This window comes from Triplophysa rosa, linkage group LG4 (genome assembly GCF_024868665.1).
Source record: "Triplophysa rosa linkage group LG4, Trosa_1v2, whole genome shotgun sequence".
Classification (NCBI taxonomy): Eukaryota; Metazoa; Chordata; class Actinopteri; order Cypriniformes; family Nemacheilidae; genus Triplophysa; species Triplophysa rosa.
This window is the reverse complement of record NC_079893.1, coordinates 2,172,819-2,188,464: the sequence shown is the minus strand read 5'-3', so window position 1 is coordinate 2,188,464 and position 15,646 is coordinate 2,172,819. Positions and strand designations below refer to the sequence as shown.

Genomic DNA, 15,646 nt, shown 5'->3' with positions numbered 1-15,646 from the left:
TATATTATAAAACATTTATAATGGAGTGTCTATTTACACTGAGTAAATAGCAATGCTTTTTACACTAATTGAAAATAGCTGTATTTTCTTTGGATTAAGTAGAAATAGTAGTTAGATGCTATTGATACTTATAAATAGTGGCACATAACTTTTTGCACCTCATTGTGCATTAAACAATATGCAATAATAAAAGTGTAAATAATAATAATAATTACTCAGACTGCATTATTCTTCAAGAAGGTCTTGAGGTTAAGTCAATTGGGAAAATTTTGATTCATGCCTGAAGTATCACTTTAACCCTCGACTCATGTACTGTATACAGGGGCGGCCTGGCAATCTGGCGTTCCGGGAGTTTTCCCGGTGGGCCGCTCAGACGGACGTATTATAAATGCAGAAGACACGTATGCGTGCCAATCCCCCAACCCCCCCCCTCGACAGAAATGGTAGAGGGCCGATGTGGGCCAAAAAGGCCAGGGCTGATTTTTCTTCCCATTCCAGCCCTGACTGTACATATATTCTGTGCTAGATTTTGCACACAGTTTATGACTTTGTGCTGATGCTGTGTGTGAGTTTTGTTTGCTCTGTCCTGGAAACTGTCTTTTTTACCCTTCTTTGTTTGCATTAAGGATTTGTTCTAACAGAAGCTGTAAACACGCTCAGATTGCAGATTTTCCTGGCGAGTGTGCACTACATGAGCAGCATTCACACAAGCGTGCACACTTACGGCCTGACTGAAACAGGTCTTTTACTTAAACATTTTCATTGTTTTCATTGAACCCAGAGAAAAACATTAGTGCTCATAATAGGGATGCACCGATAGGATTTTTTTGGCCGATACCGATTTTAAACAACTATCGTTTGATTGCGATACTGATATTGGTCAATTGCATACAATACTAGCTTGTTTTTTCTGCATTCAATTAATTTTACTGAACATGAATTGGATCCATTTAACATTACATCCAATATTTATTTTCCTGTAGCTCAGTGGCAAGAGCATTGCGTTAACAACGCAAGGTTGTGAGTTCGATCCCAGGGGATTGCACATACCTATGTATAAATGTATAGGATAATGCAATGTAAGTCGCTTTGGATAAAAGCGTCTGCCAAACGCATAAATGTAAATGTATTTTATTAACAACATTAACTCATATTTGGCTTAACATTGAACATTTATTTGATAAACTTAAATGAAGTCTGTGCTGTTACATATTTAAAATAAAGAATTTTTAGTTACTGTATTTCATACAGTTACCTTAAAATGGGTGGTAATAAAAGTACAGTTACATCCAAAAAGTATTTTAGATTACCAAAGTGATTACTTGGAATTTTAATGACATTTATTTCATTTAAACATTAATATAAACTGTATTACACATACATTTCATACCCCTTGTAGAATATGCCAAATTTGAATAATTTTAACAAAATAAAAGGTATCTGGGATCATGGAAATGTTATGTTAATTTATTTATGTTAAGTACGGTCCTGAATAAGCTATTTCACACAATAGACGTTTATATACTCCAGAAGACAAACCGCCTGAATTTATACTGATTTCCACATTTAAAAAATGCACATAGCCTTGAATTTTTATTGTCTGTCCTTACCTGAATGATCACTGACTGTTTTCATGTTTTGCTGGTAGTTGTATGTGAGTGTCTTGTTTAAGTCATATTTAAGGTAATTGCGACTTTTTGTCACACCGACTCTGACTTTTTCTCACAATTGTGAGTTTTTAACTTCTTTTCTTACAATTGTGAGACATACACTCACAATTGTGGACTATAATGTCCGATGAGGGAAAACGGTAAAACTGATTGTTGTTTAAAATAATGTGCAGAGGAAAGCAAAGTCCTCTGTTTGGTGATCCCTTTGTTTAATAAAGCCTACCTTAATAGTAATTCAAAGTGTTCTAACGTATTTAGATTAAGTTACAAAACTTTTGTAATCTAACAAAATACGTTTCCAGCCTTCCAAGCCCTGCCAATACATCAGTGCATCCCTACTCATGAGTTGCTTTTTTTTTGTCGTTGAAGATTTAACGGCGTTCTCAGTTGAGTATTTACTGAAGTCTCAGAAGTTTCTCCTAAAATTACTTTGAAGAGATAAAAAGAGAATCAAATGAGAGTGTAATTGTTGAAACACAAGAGTATGGAGATGTAAATGAATGTAGATTGTAGAAATCACATAATCTGGATTTGGGTAAATTTGATGAGAAATGTTTGAGTTCATATTGAAATCTTCAATAATGTTGACTTTTACATTTACATTTATTCATTTGGCAGACGCTTTTATCCAAAGCAACTTACAAGTAGGAGAGCATATAAACATTTTGTCAACATGCTAAACAGTACCGTTAGTTTTTGATTGCAGACTTGGCAAATCTGAGCTCAGTTTGACACACTGTTGACATCTCTCCTGAGACGCTGATGAGACTTGAGACAAAGTTTCATTTAATCTCATTGAAGAATTGAAATATTAATGAGATCTCGTCCGTGATACTTTCTTATGAGAGTGTTGATGTTGATACATGCATTGTAAGTATATGTGTGTGTGTGTGTGTGTGTGTGTGCGTGTGCGTGCGCGTGCGTGCGTGTGCGTGTGTGTGTGTGCGCGTGTGTGTGTGTGCGTGTGCGTGCGTGTGCGTGTGTGTGTAAAATGATGCTTGCTTTAGTTTGAAGTTTTGGGTTTTAGTTCTTGTATTCCTGTTGGGTAGGTCATTTTCTTTCTTTATTTTTCTTTTATCAAAGCTTGATTTCCATGTTTGATTTTAATCTTCTTCATTTCCAGCTTATGAAGTCATCAGTCATGTTCAGCAGTCGAGGGGCTCTGGTGTCTTGTCGAGGCAGCTCCTAATATGAGTTGAGTCGTGAATCTGCTCTCGGGATATTTCTGTGCCGAAATCTGGAGTCAGGGGTCCCAAACAGGTACAATACAGATCTCAAATTGCAAATGACATCATTAGCGAATATTAAAAATGCATAAGTGTAGATAAATGAATTACTGAAACTCTCAGGTGGTCTTGAGAAATCCACGTGTCACCCCGGGCTAGCACGATTCAAACTCCATCTGCGTCTGACTTCACACTGAATAGTGATTGAGAATGATAGTTGAGCTGTGGTGGTAAAGCCCCTCTGCGTCTTGGACCTCCTTCAGCACACACAGCCCGGTTTGCTTTTTCCCAACACATTAATGCATAATTTGGGGGCTCGTCGCCCCCGTGAGAATCGGCATCGTCTCTAAATTAAATATGTTGCCAGCATGATTCAACCTGTGCAGCCACAGGGAATAATTACATCATCTCAACACAAAGTACCGCGGTAAGCCTCTGTCACTTCATACATAAAAAAGTCACTTGTGTCTCTCAGGAAGAAATTGTGATATCACAAGTTTTTTTTAATTATGTGTAAATCTGCTAATAAGACATTTACAGAAAAGAACAAACGTGCACGTTTTAGGTTTAGAAATGCTATGTTTTCATTAATGTTCATTGTTCACCAGAAAACAAACAGGCGATGATCTTCTACATATGTTCATATTATCAACAAATTGTCTTTTGAAAGGTCAGAAGTGTTGTGCTTGTGTTTTACTGAATAATTCTATAGTTCATGTTAACAGCCAGCTGAGCGTCAGGAGATCAATGTCGAGCTTGTGTGGCATTTCATAGGTGATGTGAAAAGGGATTAAACCGAAGACATACTGTGATGTAGCATTTAGACAACACGCTACTTATCGACCCGGATCTTTAGTGCAGGAGACGACAGCCGATACGACTCGGGCCATAAAAACGATAGCCTCACAGGTAAAGAAAGATGCTGGATGTTTACAGAATAGAAGTTCAATGTTATTGAATCTTGCTTGAGAATGTTACATCGATAGGAGCAATAATGAAGCTAAAAACACAGTCATTAATGTCGGTCAGGATCACTTTAACTGTTGCTAATATAGACGGATTGGGACGGATTAAAAACTCGCTGTAGTGCCTTTAAATGTGCTGCTTTGTTTGATGCATTAACGTCATTTCAACTGAAACAGGATGTAAGGACTGGATATATTGAGTGGCTCCTCCCCTTTTAAAGTAGCCAATAGTGTTTAGTTTACCTCACAGCCTGCATCTGATGAGAAGCTGAGGTGCAGAATGAGGTCATCAAATTATTGATCCGTATTGGCTGAACTGAGAGGAATTCACGTCTTACACATCAACAAAGATTTTGTTTTTATAAACGTATAAAATATGAATCAGACTTTCACCTCACGATTATCATGACCAAAAGTATGACAGTATTATCTTGGGATCCATTTCATTGTTTCTGTTAAAAAATAAACCAGTAATTATATCAGTCAAATTCATAATTTTGTTTATTTATTTTTTTTCTCCCTTTTTGGCCATCAAGTCACACTCAAAGTTTAAGTATGAGGATTAGAGAGAGTTTTGTATAGCCTTTGTGGCTCATTAAGCAAAACTTTAAACAGGTTCTGAACAAGGTTATTTTAGTTTACTGAAATAAAACTTTGAAAGCGTTTTTCTTATTGAAATCAAATCAAATATTTGCCTGAAAATCATTGGGAAAAAAATAACTAACAAAAAATTTTAAATATAGCCCCAGAAATAAACTAAAATGATAATAATCAAAACAAAACTAAAACTGAAATGAATTAATCTTACATAGCAACATAAAATAAACAAATAAATAATAAAATGACAAAAGCATATAAAGCAAAGTTGCTAAATATTTAACTAAAATTAACATAAAAACGAAAAATCTAAAAATAAAAGCTCATTAAAAATATTAATAAAACAAAATTAAACTCAAATCAAAACTATAATAACTCTCCTGCTGAAATATTTATGATATTATCATATGTAGAATGAACAGGATATCAATTATAATGATTTTAAATGTCATGGTTATTGTGGCACCCCTAACATAAATGATAGAAAATAATTTAAAAAAGAAACAAAGAAGCCCCGCCCCAAATACAAATGACATTGTGTGAATTTATTCATTGTAAAACATTTGTCATGAGTTTTATTTGAAAAAATAAGTTTTGTTTGTGAAGTTTGGGAGTTTTGTTAAGGTGCATGTGATCATTTATGACACCTTTGGTACTAACCGTTCCTCTTAAGGGATGTTTACTGAGCAATCTGGGCTCATTTCTGCTCTTTAGCTCTTTTTGGCCTTGGAGATATCAAGTGTTTTGCCATTTGTTTTTAGTGCAAAATGAATCATAACCTGACATAATCACTTAACCTGCTCCAGAGGTTCGGCTTTCTCCCCACTGACAGCCATTTTCCACATTCTTAATCATTTCTCCTCGAATCAATTTAATCTCCAGGAAACAATGTGCTCGGCTGTACCCAACAGACTCTTGGCTGCCAACGCCATGAGAAATGGCCTCCATTGAGGGCCGCTTAAAAAGTGTAAATGTTTCTAGCTCTTTCATCTTTCCGGTGGCTCTCTGATTGGATACGGCCCCTCTGGTCCACACCGCGGGCATCACGCGTATCCTCTGGCTTATGAATAATGTTCCGGCGACAGGGCCAACAATGAATTATTTTAACAGTGAAGGTGCCTCGTGGGCACAAGAAGCTTTGACAATATTGATTTTGGGGCACATGGACATGCACAATGGACTTTAAAAACACACTTTTAATATTTAATTGTTGCTCCCAGCGTGTACTGATGGGATTGGCTTTTGCAGTAGGTGAGCCGCAAATTAAATGGAGAAAATGCAAACAGTATTTAAATAGGGCTGTCATTTAAAGAGTTTGAAGCAAACCAAGTGAAGGAGTAAACAAATGAAACCCTCGTTCCTTTGGGGCAAAGCTAAATGAGGTCACCACCACAGAACGAGTATTAGAAAGAACTCAGAACTCCCGAAAATACAAAATAAAAATGCTCACACATAATAGAAGTTTGTGGAAATTATTGACTTGTTTTTAGTTGTCTTTAATTTTCACAACTATTCTTTTTTCTTGTTGTTAAAATTATACACAGAAGTACATTAGATAAAATATATGTGTTTCCTCACCTTAATTCACAACAGTAAGATTATAATATTAATTTATAATTTGAGCTGTTGAGCGCGATTTTATACAAACGCGTCATTTTGACATTGTTTCACTTCAGAACATGTAAAGAGAAGTACAAAAAGTCACCTGAAATTTTTTGTAAAGATGAGAGACAAACATTATGAATTGCAGCTTTCAGTTTTGGAAAATGTACGTTTTAGCGCAAGTTCTGCCAGGGAGACTCTAATGCTACGTCACTTGGTACCTATAGTTCTATAGCATCATCGAGAATATAAGATGATCCGTACTTACTCGACATGTGCCTTTGCATATACTGACGTCGACATTCACCCCCCCTCCTCCCCAGCACCACCAGGTCGGTCCCTGTCCATACATCCGGGGGGTAGGCTCCGCCCCTGCCTTCGTCTCAAGCAGGAAGTGCAAGAATCTACGACCCTCTGGATTCGAGCTACGGACGGGGTCCACGCCAAAGAACTTTATCATATTCTCTTTGCTTTCAATAGCTGGTCAGCAGTTAAATAAACATCATCTTACCTCCCGAGTCTTTCTGGCAGAAATGTAGTGTAAGCGGTTCGTGCTTTATAAATGGACCCTTCTGCATTGAATCACGTTTTGGACTATTATGCCAAAAAACCTTTCGTTATAGCCACAGATACATGATTTCATTTACAAAAACACAAACATATTTACACCCCCTTTTCACTGAAGAGAAACTTTCTCTTGCTTTTAGCCTTTTCGATCATGTTCAGGAGTTTAATATTTCATTGAGGTTGAAGATATAATGCAGGGGTGTTTCTAATGACTGCTGCTCTTCTGAATATTCATGAACACCTCATGAATAACACAGAAAGGAGAGCATCACAGACAATTTTGCCAAGTATTGAGCACAAAAGAAAATGAGTCATTTAACTTTATGATGGTAGACTTTGAAATCCATTGAACTATAATTATATTTCTGTACGTGAACTGTTGTAACCCGTGACACTGAAGTGCAGTTATATCAGACAGAATCAGATTCTTCTGTTATTATGAAAGTAATGGCACAGAATATGTGATTGTGATCTTTCATTATTAAGTTATGAACTGAAATGTTCTGATGGAGCAGATCACCTCATATATGTACTGCATACGGCCAAAGTCCGTTTACGGAAGTCGTGCCATCGGCGGCCATGTTTGCAACGCCTCTGGGCAGCTATTTACGTCATAGCTAGTCCCAGTCCTATCGACTTGAATGAGGGAAGGCAGATATTTCTAAAATCGCTGGCAAAAATCACAATTAAACAGCATAGTTCCGATCAATAAATTACACATGACATGAACCGTGTCATAATTTTGGTTCGCCTACCTTAAATTGCGCTAAAAATCACCTTTTTCGAGGTCACCTACTCTACGGCGTCTTCGCTCTGGCTGGCAAGCGCCTTACGTTAACCCCGCCCCAGAGAACCCTCAGTCTTTACTGATTGACGATTGGCTCGTTTCATTGGGAGGCGGGACTTCCTTCACTAGAGCGGCCATATTTACCGTTGCATTCATCGCCATTCATTGTAACGGCAGTGGAGCATTTAGTTCATCTTTGATATGGCTACAGAATAATAGAGGATTTCTGTGTGATATGAGTGACTCATGAGCTGTCACTGTAACATCTTATACTCCAGTGAATATGTTTCTCTGGGGAAGGTTTATTTTTTAAAAAGTCAATTTCTATGTGTATACCATACTACGCAAATGCAATCCACATTTCAGTGTTTTTGGCCCAAAAAGAAAGTCACACTTCATTAAACACAGACAAAATATGTTGCTGTTGGAGTTTTAGTTTGAGGATAGAATTCACAAAAAAATGTCAACTAGTTTTTGGGAACAACTGGTGTTGGAAACTAGCGTAGCCTATCATTGAGTGAAATGCTGGTTTGACACAGATCTTGAGACAAATAGAGTTTACCACACTAGTTTTAATATTTACATTTTCTTTACGTTTTAATACGTTTTTTATGAGCTTTTATTTTGCTTCCTTTTTCAGGTATCATGTCACAGTCATATTTGGAAGTAGTAGACTTTTATTTTGAAGTATATTGGATCTTTTTTGCAAATATGTTTATTTTGTCTGTTTTTCTTTCCTATGACCACTTATTTCTTGTGAACCATTAATTGGCTGTGTATAAAAAAACTCAAAACTGACTACATTTACATGCGCCATCATATTGCGATTGTATTGAGATTTTGGCAATATTGCGATTACACTTTACAATTAATTAATTAATTAATTCGAGAGTTTGAGTTAACAATATGTTTGCTTGAGTCTCATGTGTGTCTCAGATGTTTCTCCTGAGAAAAAGAGTCAGAAATCATACAAATGTGTGTGTCATGAGAGTTTGAGAAGAGATGTCAACAATGTGTCAATCTGAGCTCAGATTCCTCTCGTCTGCAATCAAAAGTCAATATTATTGAAGATCTCAAACATTTCTCATCACATTTACTCAAATCCAGATTATTTTACCTTATAATCATGTGAGATGGATAGTTATTACAGGAGGGAAGTGCGTTTTCAGATTTTAACTGAAGATTTTGAGGGCACATGGATTTTAAAAAGAGACAGATAAATGACAAATAAATAAGTATTGTGGTTTTTAAATATTTGTTTGTTTATTGTCATCACACTCTATATTTAGATTTCAAATATCATATATAAAAAGTTTGTTATGCTGTGACCCTGTGAAGTCCTCAAAGTCCTTTCAGACACAGCCAGTGTTTCCGCGTAAATAGTTTTTACTGCAGACATTGATTTTTGCATTCGTTGTATCTTTTTACTGTTAGTTGCATGAGTGGGATTAGGGGCTTGTTCCAATCCCCGACCTGTGGTAAGAGCAACAGTTTTTCACGAGCACCACGAATTATAATTATTATAATGTCGATTTTATTCTTGTGTAATCTAAAAGCTCATTTCCCCTTTACAGTGGAAGCAGAAAACAACATTACAGAGCCTGATGTGGCAGAATTAAGATCCACGATTCGTATCTCACAAGATTACAACAATTGCCCATATTTGTCTTTAGAATTCATCAATTATGAAAAGCTCATTAATAATACAAAGGCTTACTCTCAGCGCTAATGCGAGCGAAGAAACCTTTTCCAGCCCTGTAGTGCTAAATTAACAACATTTCTTTTGTCCTTGTGTGGCAGACAGGCGCTGTGGATGAGTTTATGTGAGGGGAAACACTATTCCACAACATCTTTAGAGCGACTTCTCTCAGACGGACCGCATTAATGGTTACTCACAGTCAATATGTTCAATAAGGCACAGCATACTAACTGAGACATTGTAGATGTTACGGTAGCTGACAGGGGAAACATTTAGGGATACTGTAAGATATTTATTTGAAAGAAAACATTCATTCGAATAGTTTTAATTTCAAACGTATTTTCATGTACATGTTTATACGTAATTTATATGCAAAGTGTTTGTTAAAGGGACACCAAAAAAATGAAAATTCTGTCATCATTTACTCATCCTCAGATTGTTCCAAACCTGTATAAATGTCTTTGTTCTGATTAACAAAAAGAAAGATATGGTCCAGATATGGTAACCAAACAGATCTCATGCCCCATTGACTCCCATAGTATTTATTTTCCCTACTATGGGAGTCAACGGGGTATGAGATCTGTTAGGTGACTGACATTCTTCTAAATATCTTCCTTTATGTTTAGCAGAACAAAGACATTTATAAAGGTTTGGAACAATCTGAGGGTGAGTAAATGATGGCATATTTTCATATTTGGGTGAACTCTCCCTTTAAGTCAAACAGGTCGGGGCAAGTTGTCACATTTACATGGGGGTGTCACATGTGTTTCCATCGATAGAACTTTCCTTACAAAAATTATACTAATCATTTTTCTTGAAAATTATGAATTACAGTACTGTAGAGCTCTGAAAGTAATTGTAACTTATCATAATTGTCAGTTTTAGCTTCCAGTGATTACAGAAACAAAAAAAAACTTGAGGTAAATTGATTATTGCACGGTATTACATTTTGCAAGGATCTATGGGTGAAGCTTTTTATAAATATTATATCGTTTTTTTAAGGTGAATTAAATGTAAAATAATAAAGCATTTAGCCCACGCTTTTATGCAAAGTGACTTACAGAGACCAGTCATTTTTTTTATTTTTACGTTGTTTCAGAAGTCGGCGAGTAATCATGTGAAATTATTGTGATCTCAATATTGGCCAAAATAATCATGATTATAATTTTTGCCATCACTGATCAGCCCAAAATAGCCATATTTTTACGTAATTTGACTACAGCAATTTTTTATATGGTAAAACTACAGTAACCATTGTTTTCTGATAGATTGATCAATATTTGTATTTCCATAGTTTTACCATAAACCTCACAGTTATGTGGTGCATACACCATTTTAAGATTCACACCAAAAAAGTGTCATATAAATATATCTCCCGAATGTGCATACACACGGTTAGGAATGAAACCTACGCAGAGGTTGATCCGCAAGGCTCTTGTGTCCTGTATGGTGACTTGATTAATAAGAACAGATTGTGATTATTTTGCTCCGTGAGCTCTAACAATGCCCTCAGCATTACACAGAGAAAAAGAATCATCAGATTTCCTCTATATGACCCAGGGCTGAGCGTTTATTCAGATCGCCTCATAAATATCTGGAGCACAAGATACCACGCTTAGTTTCTTATCTCCACGAACCATGTTTAGTTTTGCAAAGAGATCCAAGAAAAACAATGTTTATGTCCTGAAATAAAAGAACAAGAATCGACCTCGTCTAAACATTCCTGGGGGCCAATAGCAAATAAGTACACATCAAAGTTTACTACATGCTACCTTTGTGTCTCATTTCTTTTATCTTTATTCTTCAGAGGCTTTGAAAGGCGTCATTAGTACTCGTTCATAGTCTTCGCCGTCGGGATACAGCATTTGTATGCATGGACCGCCTGTGCGTGTACACCGGCCCGTCCCGCTGATCCTGTAATGTGATTTATTTCTTTACAGACTAACGGAGTAAAAGATGCTCCTCGGGGTTCAATCCTACTCTTCTCCAATCTCTTCCGGCTGTTTGATTCCTGGAGAACACAGCAGCGCTGACGTGTTTGATTTCTTCATCTCGGGTTCAGCGCTTCAGGTGAAGCTTTTATTCAAAGTGATGTACAGTGAAGTACACTTATCACAGTGCTGTTTTTTTGAGGTTGTATCGGAGGAAAAATGTCATCACAATGATCGTTGATCAGCTGTCAATCAACCTTTGAAGACTACTGATTTTAGCCTATGTAGGATCAGAGGAATCTTTTAGGATTCTCAAAATTTGTCTAAAAATCGAGCAGTGTGCACTTGGTTTAAACTCGACTGTGTCTGTGTTGTGTGACAGAATAAAGCTAAAGTTAATATAGAATGATTTATTTTTCCAGTAACAATCATATGACGTCTGATACATTATTATTATGAAAACACAACTAGATTAACTGCAGAAAGTGTTTTTGTTCTCGTCAGCATTGCTTTTATTCATGTGTATTAATATTTACACCGTACGGTTTAATGTGCATTTTGACACAAATTCAACTTTCATACCCATTAAGACGTTTGTGAAGTATGCAACACTACATCTGACTGTGTTTGTGTTCGACAGGTCACTGATGGATGACTGGTGCTGAATTCAACAGATGCACGCTTCTACAGATAGTATGTACTTTTTATTTTAATAACACTTACTTCATACTGAAGTGCTGGTAGATGTGTAGCTCTGAGTAGCGGCTTGGGAAGATGTTAAACGGATAGCATAGAAACATTCTGAAGCAGTTTTGGATTCACAGGAGATTCAACACACCAAAAGAAATTGAAAGGATGACCTGATAAAATATCAGACAAGTGTGTCCAGTGAGATTTACAGGGGATTTCTGTTTCTTTCGCAGTTAAATGAATGAAACATCAAAGAGAAGCTTTCACAACTGTTTTTACTTGTTACGGCCCCTGTGTGTGTCAGTGTGTGTGCGTGTGCGTGCGTGTGCTTATGTGTGTGTGCGAGTGTGCGTGCGTGTGTGCGTGTGCATGCGTGTGTGTGCCAGTGTGTGTGTGTGCCGGTATGTGTGTGTGTGTGCGTGTGTGTGTGTGGGAAGGGTAAACCCTACGGTATGGGGACAAAATGTCCCCACAAAGACGGCAATATCCAAAATCCTTGTCCTTGTGGGAACATTTTTTTGTCCCCATGAGGAAACAAGCTTATAAATCATACAGAATTAACTTTTTTGAAAATGTAAAAGAGCAGAAAGTTGTGTGTGATTGTTAGGTTTAGGGGTAGGGAATATGATATACAGTTTGTATAGTTTAAAAACCATTGCGTCTATGGAATGTCCCCATAAAACATGGAAACCCAACGTGTGTGTGTCAGTGTGTGGCGTGTGTGGCGTGTGTGCGTCTGTGTGTGTGTGTTAGAACAGGAAGAGGTTGGAGAGAAACAGAGTAAAATTGAAGCACTAACACACATGGAGGATTATCGATCCGTCAGAAGCGACTCTATCCTGCTGGACTTGAGCTCTATTGTTGCTGGAGCTTTCAGAACACGTAGCTGTATAGAGTGTCCCTCACTCACTCATCACCTCACGGGTTAATAAACCTGCTGATGGGACAAAAGACTTATTTACTCCACTCAATAAACATCAAGCAGAAGAGGACTGAGAGAGGAATGTTATTCAAACCATTACGGTAAGAACAAAACCAGCAAATCAAGTACAAGTGATTCTACTTCTGTGGTAAAGATTTAAAGTGATTTAAAGTTTTAAAGTTTTGCTTCCTTAGTTGAAAACAGTGTTGTTTAAACAGCCTCTTAGTAGCCCAAATGACCGGCGTTTCGGATCAGATGTGGGTCAAACTGTCTTGCGCTCAATAAAGCACACTTTACCTTGTGTTTAATTATCCAGCTGATTGAAGTTATAATTGCGTAAAGAAGTTATTTATTATGGGCTGTAAAAAATCAGACTAGAAAAGTGCCCATAAAACCAGTCATGACACAACACTTCTAAAGTAATAAGTTACACCGTACTGTAAAAAACTCAGGAAGCCTCAGAGGAGACACGTGTGGCTGAGACAACAGGCAGAAACAGCCTCTCTCTCTCTCTCTCTCTCTCTCTCTCTCTCTCTCAGCACCTGCAGTCAGAGGAAAACCACTGACCTTCCATGTGCTGAAAAACCACAGAGTAATCCATCTTCAGGATGCTAAGCGCTCCTCATGGCGGTGATTCTGTATACTGTAATGCATTATCACAAGAACAATAAGAGTACATGTTCAAGATGTTGATATTTGTGTTTGTGTCGCTCTTTAATACATGTTTCTTTTACTTTGTAGATTAGAACACCGGGGTGTGTTTTGTTCCAGTATGGTACACTGTAAAAAAATCTGTAAAAAAACTGAGATTTTCTGTAAACTGGAAAACCAGAAATATACCGTTAAACTTCCTGTAAAAGTATAGGATATTAGGATATATATATATTAAATTGTTTTTTATTGTAAATTTGTTGTCTTTTTCTGTAGTTTTTTTGTTTTTGACCGTATTTCAAAAATAAACTGTAAAAAATAAATCTTGTTTAAAAACATCGGAAACTTTCTGGCAGCTGGGGTGCAAAATAAAGGTTTTCCCTGTAAAATTACAACCAACACCCCCCCCCTCTGTTTTTTCTTGTAAATTTGCCGTATTTCAAAAATACATTAAAAAAAATATGTTAAAAACAGTACAATTCCCGTTTTTTTATATTTTAATTGGAAAATCTGTAAAAGAAATAACTCATAAAGTAACTCATGAAATATTTCTGTAAAATCACAGTTTTTTTTACAGTTTAGGAGGGCATCTGTCAGTGTGTTTTTCATGAACGATATCACTAGATTAGGAAAGATACTTGACAGGGTTGCTAAATGAAAATGATTAAACGGTTCTCATTCACATATTCTCTGTTTCTGTTGTCACACAACAGAGCGAGTGTGAAACAGAGACTGAACGTAACCCTTTAAAACTACAAACACTACACCAGCATCTTCTGAAAGAAACGGAGGTTTGTACAAACACAGACACATTTTTGACACAGTCACTGAATCTCATCGCTGTTCAGCACTATTTCACGAGGCTAATTCATTTGAATTCATATGGTCTTCTTTCGCAGGTTAAATAAGTTTAAGGAATTCACCATTGCTTTATTTAATATTCCTATTTTTTATTCGATTCACATTGTAGAAATTCATATGAATCAGGCATCTCGATAAATAACTGATCAGCCTGAGATAAATCACAATAATGCATCAATACTTCTATCAAACCGTGCTTCATCATGCTTTAATATTTTTATATAATCATTCGAATCTTTATGTAGTGAAGATAGTAGAGATTATCATAAAGATGATGGTGATGTGTGGCTGCACAGTATGGTGTGTTAACATGTTGTGTATTGTGTGAGTTGTGTACCCTGCTGTTGTGTGACATTTTCCAAAATCTGCAGTGCATCAATTCCAGCATGTGTGTGAAATATGTAAAGCACAATCGTATATTGCATAAATTACAGGGAAGCTCTGTAAATATAGAATATTTATTGACTGCACGGCAGGTTATCAGAGATTCTCATTCTGTTTGAGATGCACAGATACACATGTGACTGTAAGAGTGCTGTCTGCAGAATAATAATAGTATGACAATGAAAGCACAGCACAGGAACCCAGTACACATGATAACAATATTGTGATTTCATTTGAAAAAGACAGCATACAGAATATATTGAGATGAGGTTCATATGGTTGGTTTTGAGCATGTGACATTTAGAAAATCTGCAAGAACATTTGGAAATTTTAAGGACTCTTGTATCACACAGATGTTTGCATCATTTTCATACGCGAGTAATTAAAATATAAACAGGAAAATAACCCACAGCAGTTGACTTTACCAACTGCTGTGGGTTTTACTTGGGAAAGTCAGACACTCGTTTTAAATGACAGCACCCTCAACAGTTGATTAAGTGTTGTTGGAATTGTTGTTTTATTATGCCATGTGGTCAACTTAAAGTTGTGTTAAAATGTGCTGTATAAATAACTAAACGAAACTAAATTAAACTAGTGACTAATATACAATAGTTTTTTCCTCAGGCTGCTACAACTCATTACTCCTAAACCCTACCACCTTCAAATGAGAAATACTTTTAATTTGAAGCAATATACGTACATGTGATTGTGTGATTCCTTATATATGTACGTTTTTTGTTTGTTTGCTTGTCTGAACCTGAATTCAATCGGCCAGACATGATGACGAGATGCTCAGTATGACTCCCCATCCAGCGCAACTCAATCGTACTTCAGGATCCAGTCCGGGTTTTTCAGCACTCACACTGGCCACTGGTTTGTGTGTTTAAAAGCCTTTCTTTTCGTTTTTGTCGTCTTATGTTATATCAGTATTCGGTATCATTCAAGTACAACTGTAGCATAACCTTAAAATATATTAAGATATACATTATTATATATTTGCTAGACATTCAAATGTGTAAAAGAAAAATAAAGTTCAGTGTTGTTATGATGAATGTGGTCGTTGAGACAAAACAAATTTTATCATTAAACAAATT

General features: G+C 36.5%; 1 long non-coding RNA gene across 3 annotated transcripts in view; it reads left to right on the top strand.

Annotated features, from left to right (window-relative positions):
* The window catches only part of LOC130552350 (uncharacterized), a 49,056-nt gene extending 35,474 nt beyond the window's left edge, over nucleotides 1-13,582 (top strand). Inside the window, exons 2-6 of one of the 3 annotated variants that reach the window (XR_008962717.1) lie at nucleotides 2,794-2,930; nucleotides 11,054-11,183; nucleotides 11,685-11,737; nucleotides 12,444-12,757; nucleotides 13,196-13,582. This is a non-coding gene — a long non-coding RNA (uncharacterized LOC130552350). Of the gene's footprint in view, nucleotides 1-2,793; nucleotides 2,931-11,053; nucleotides 11,184-11,684; nucleotides 11,738-11,967; nucleotides 12,758-13,195 lie in introns of all 3 variants that reach the window. The other 2 variants (XR_008962715.1, XR_008962716.1) reach the window with 2 other exon arrangements.
* The last annotated feature ends 2,064 nt before the right edge of the window (nucleotides 13,583-15,646 follow it).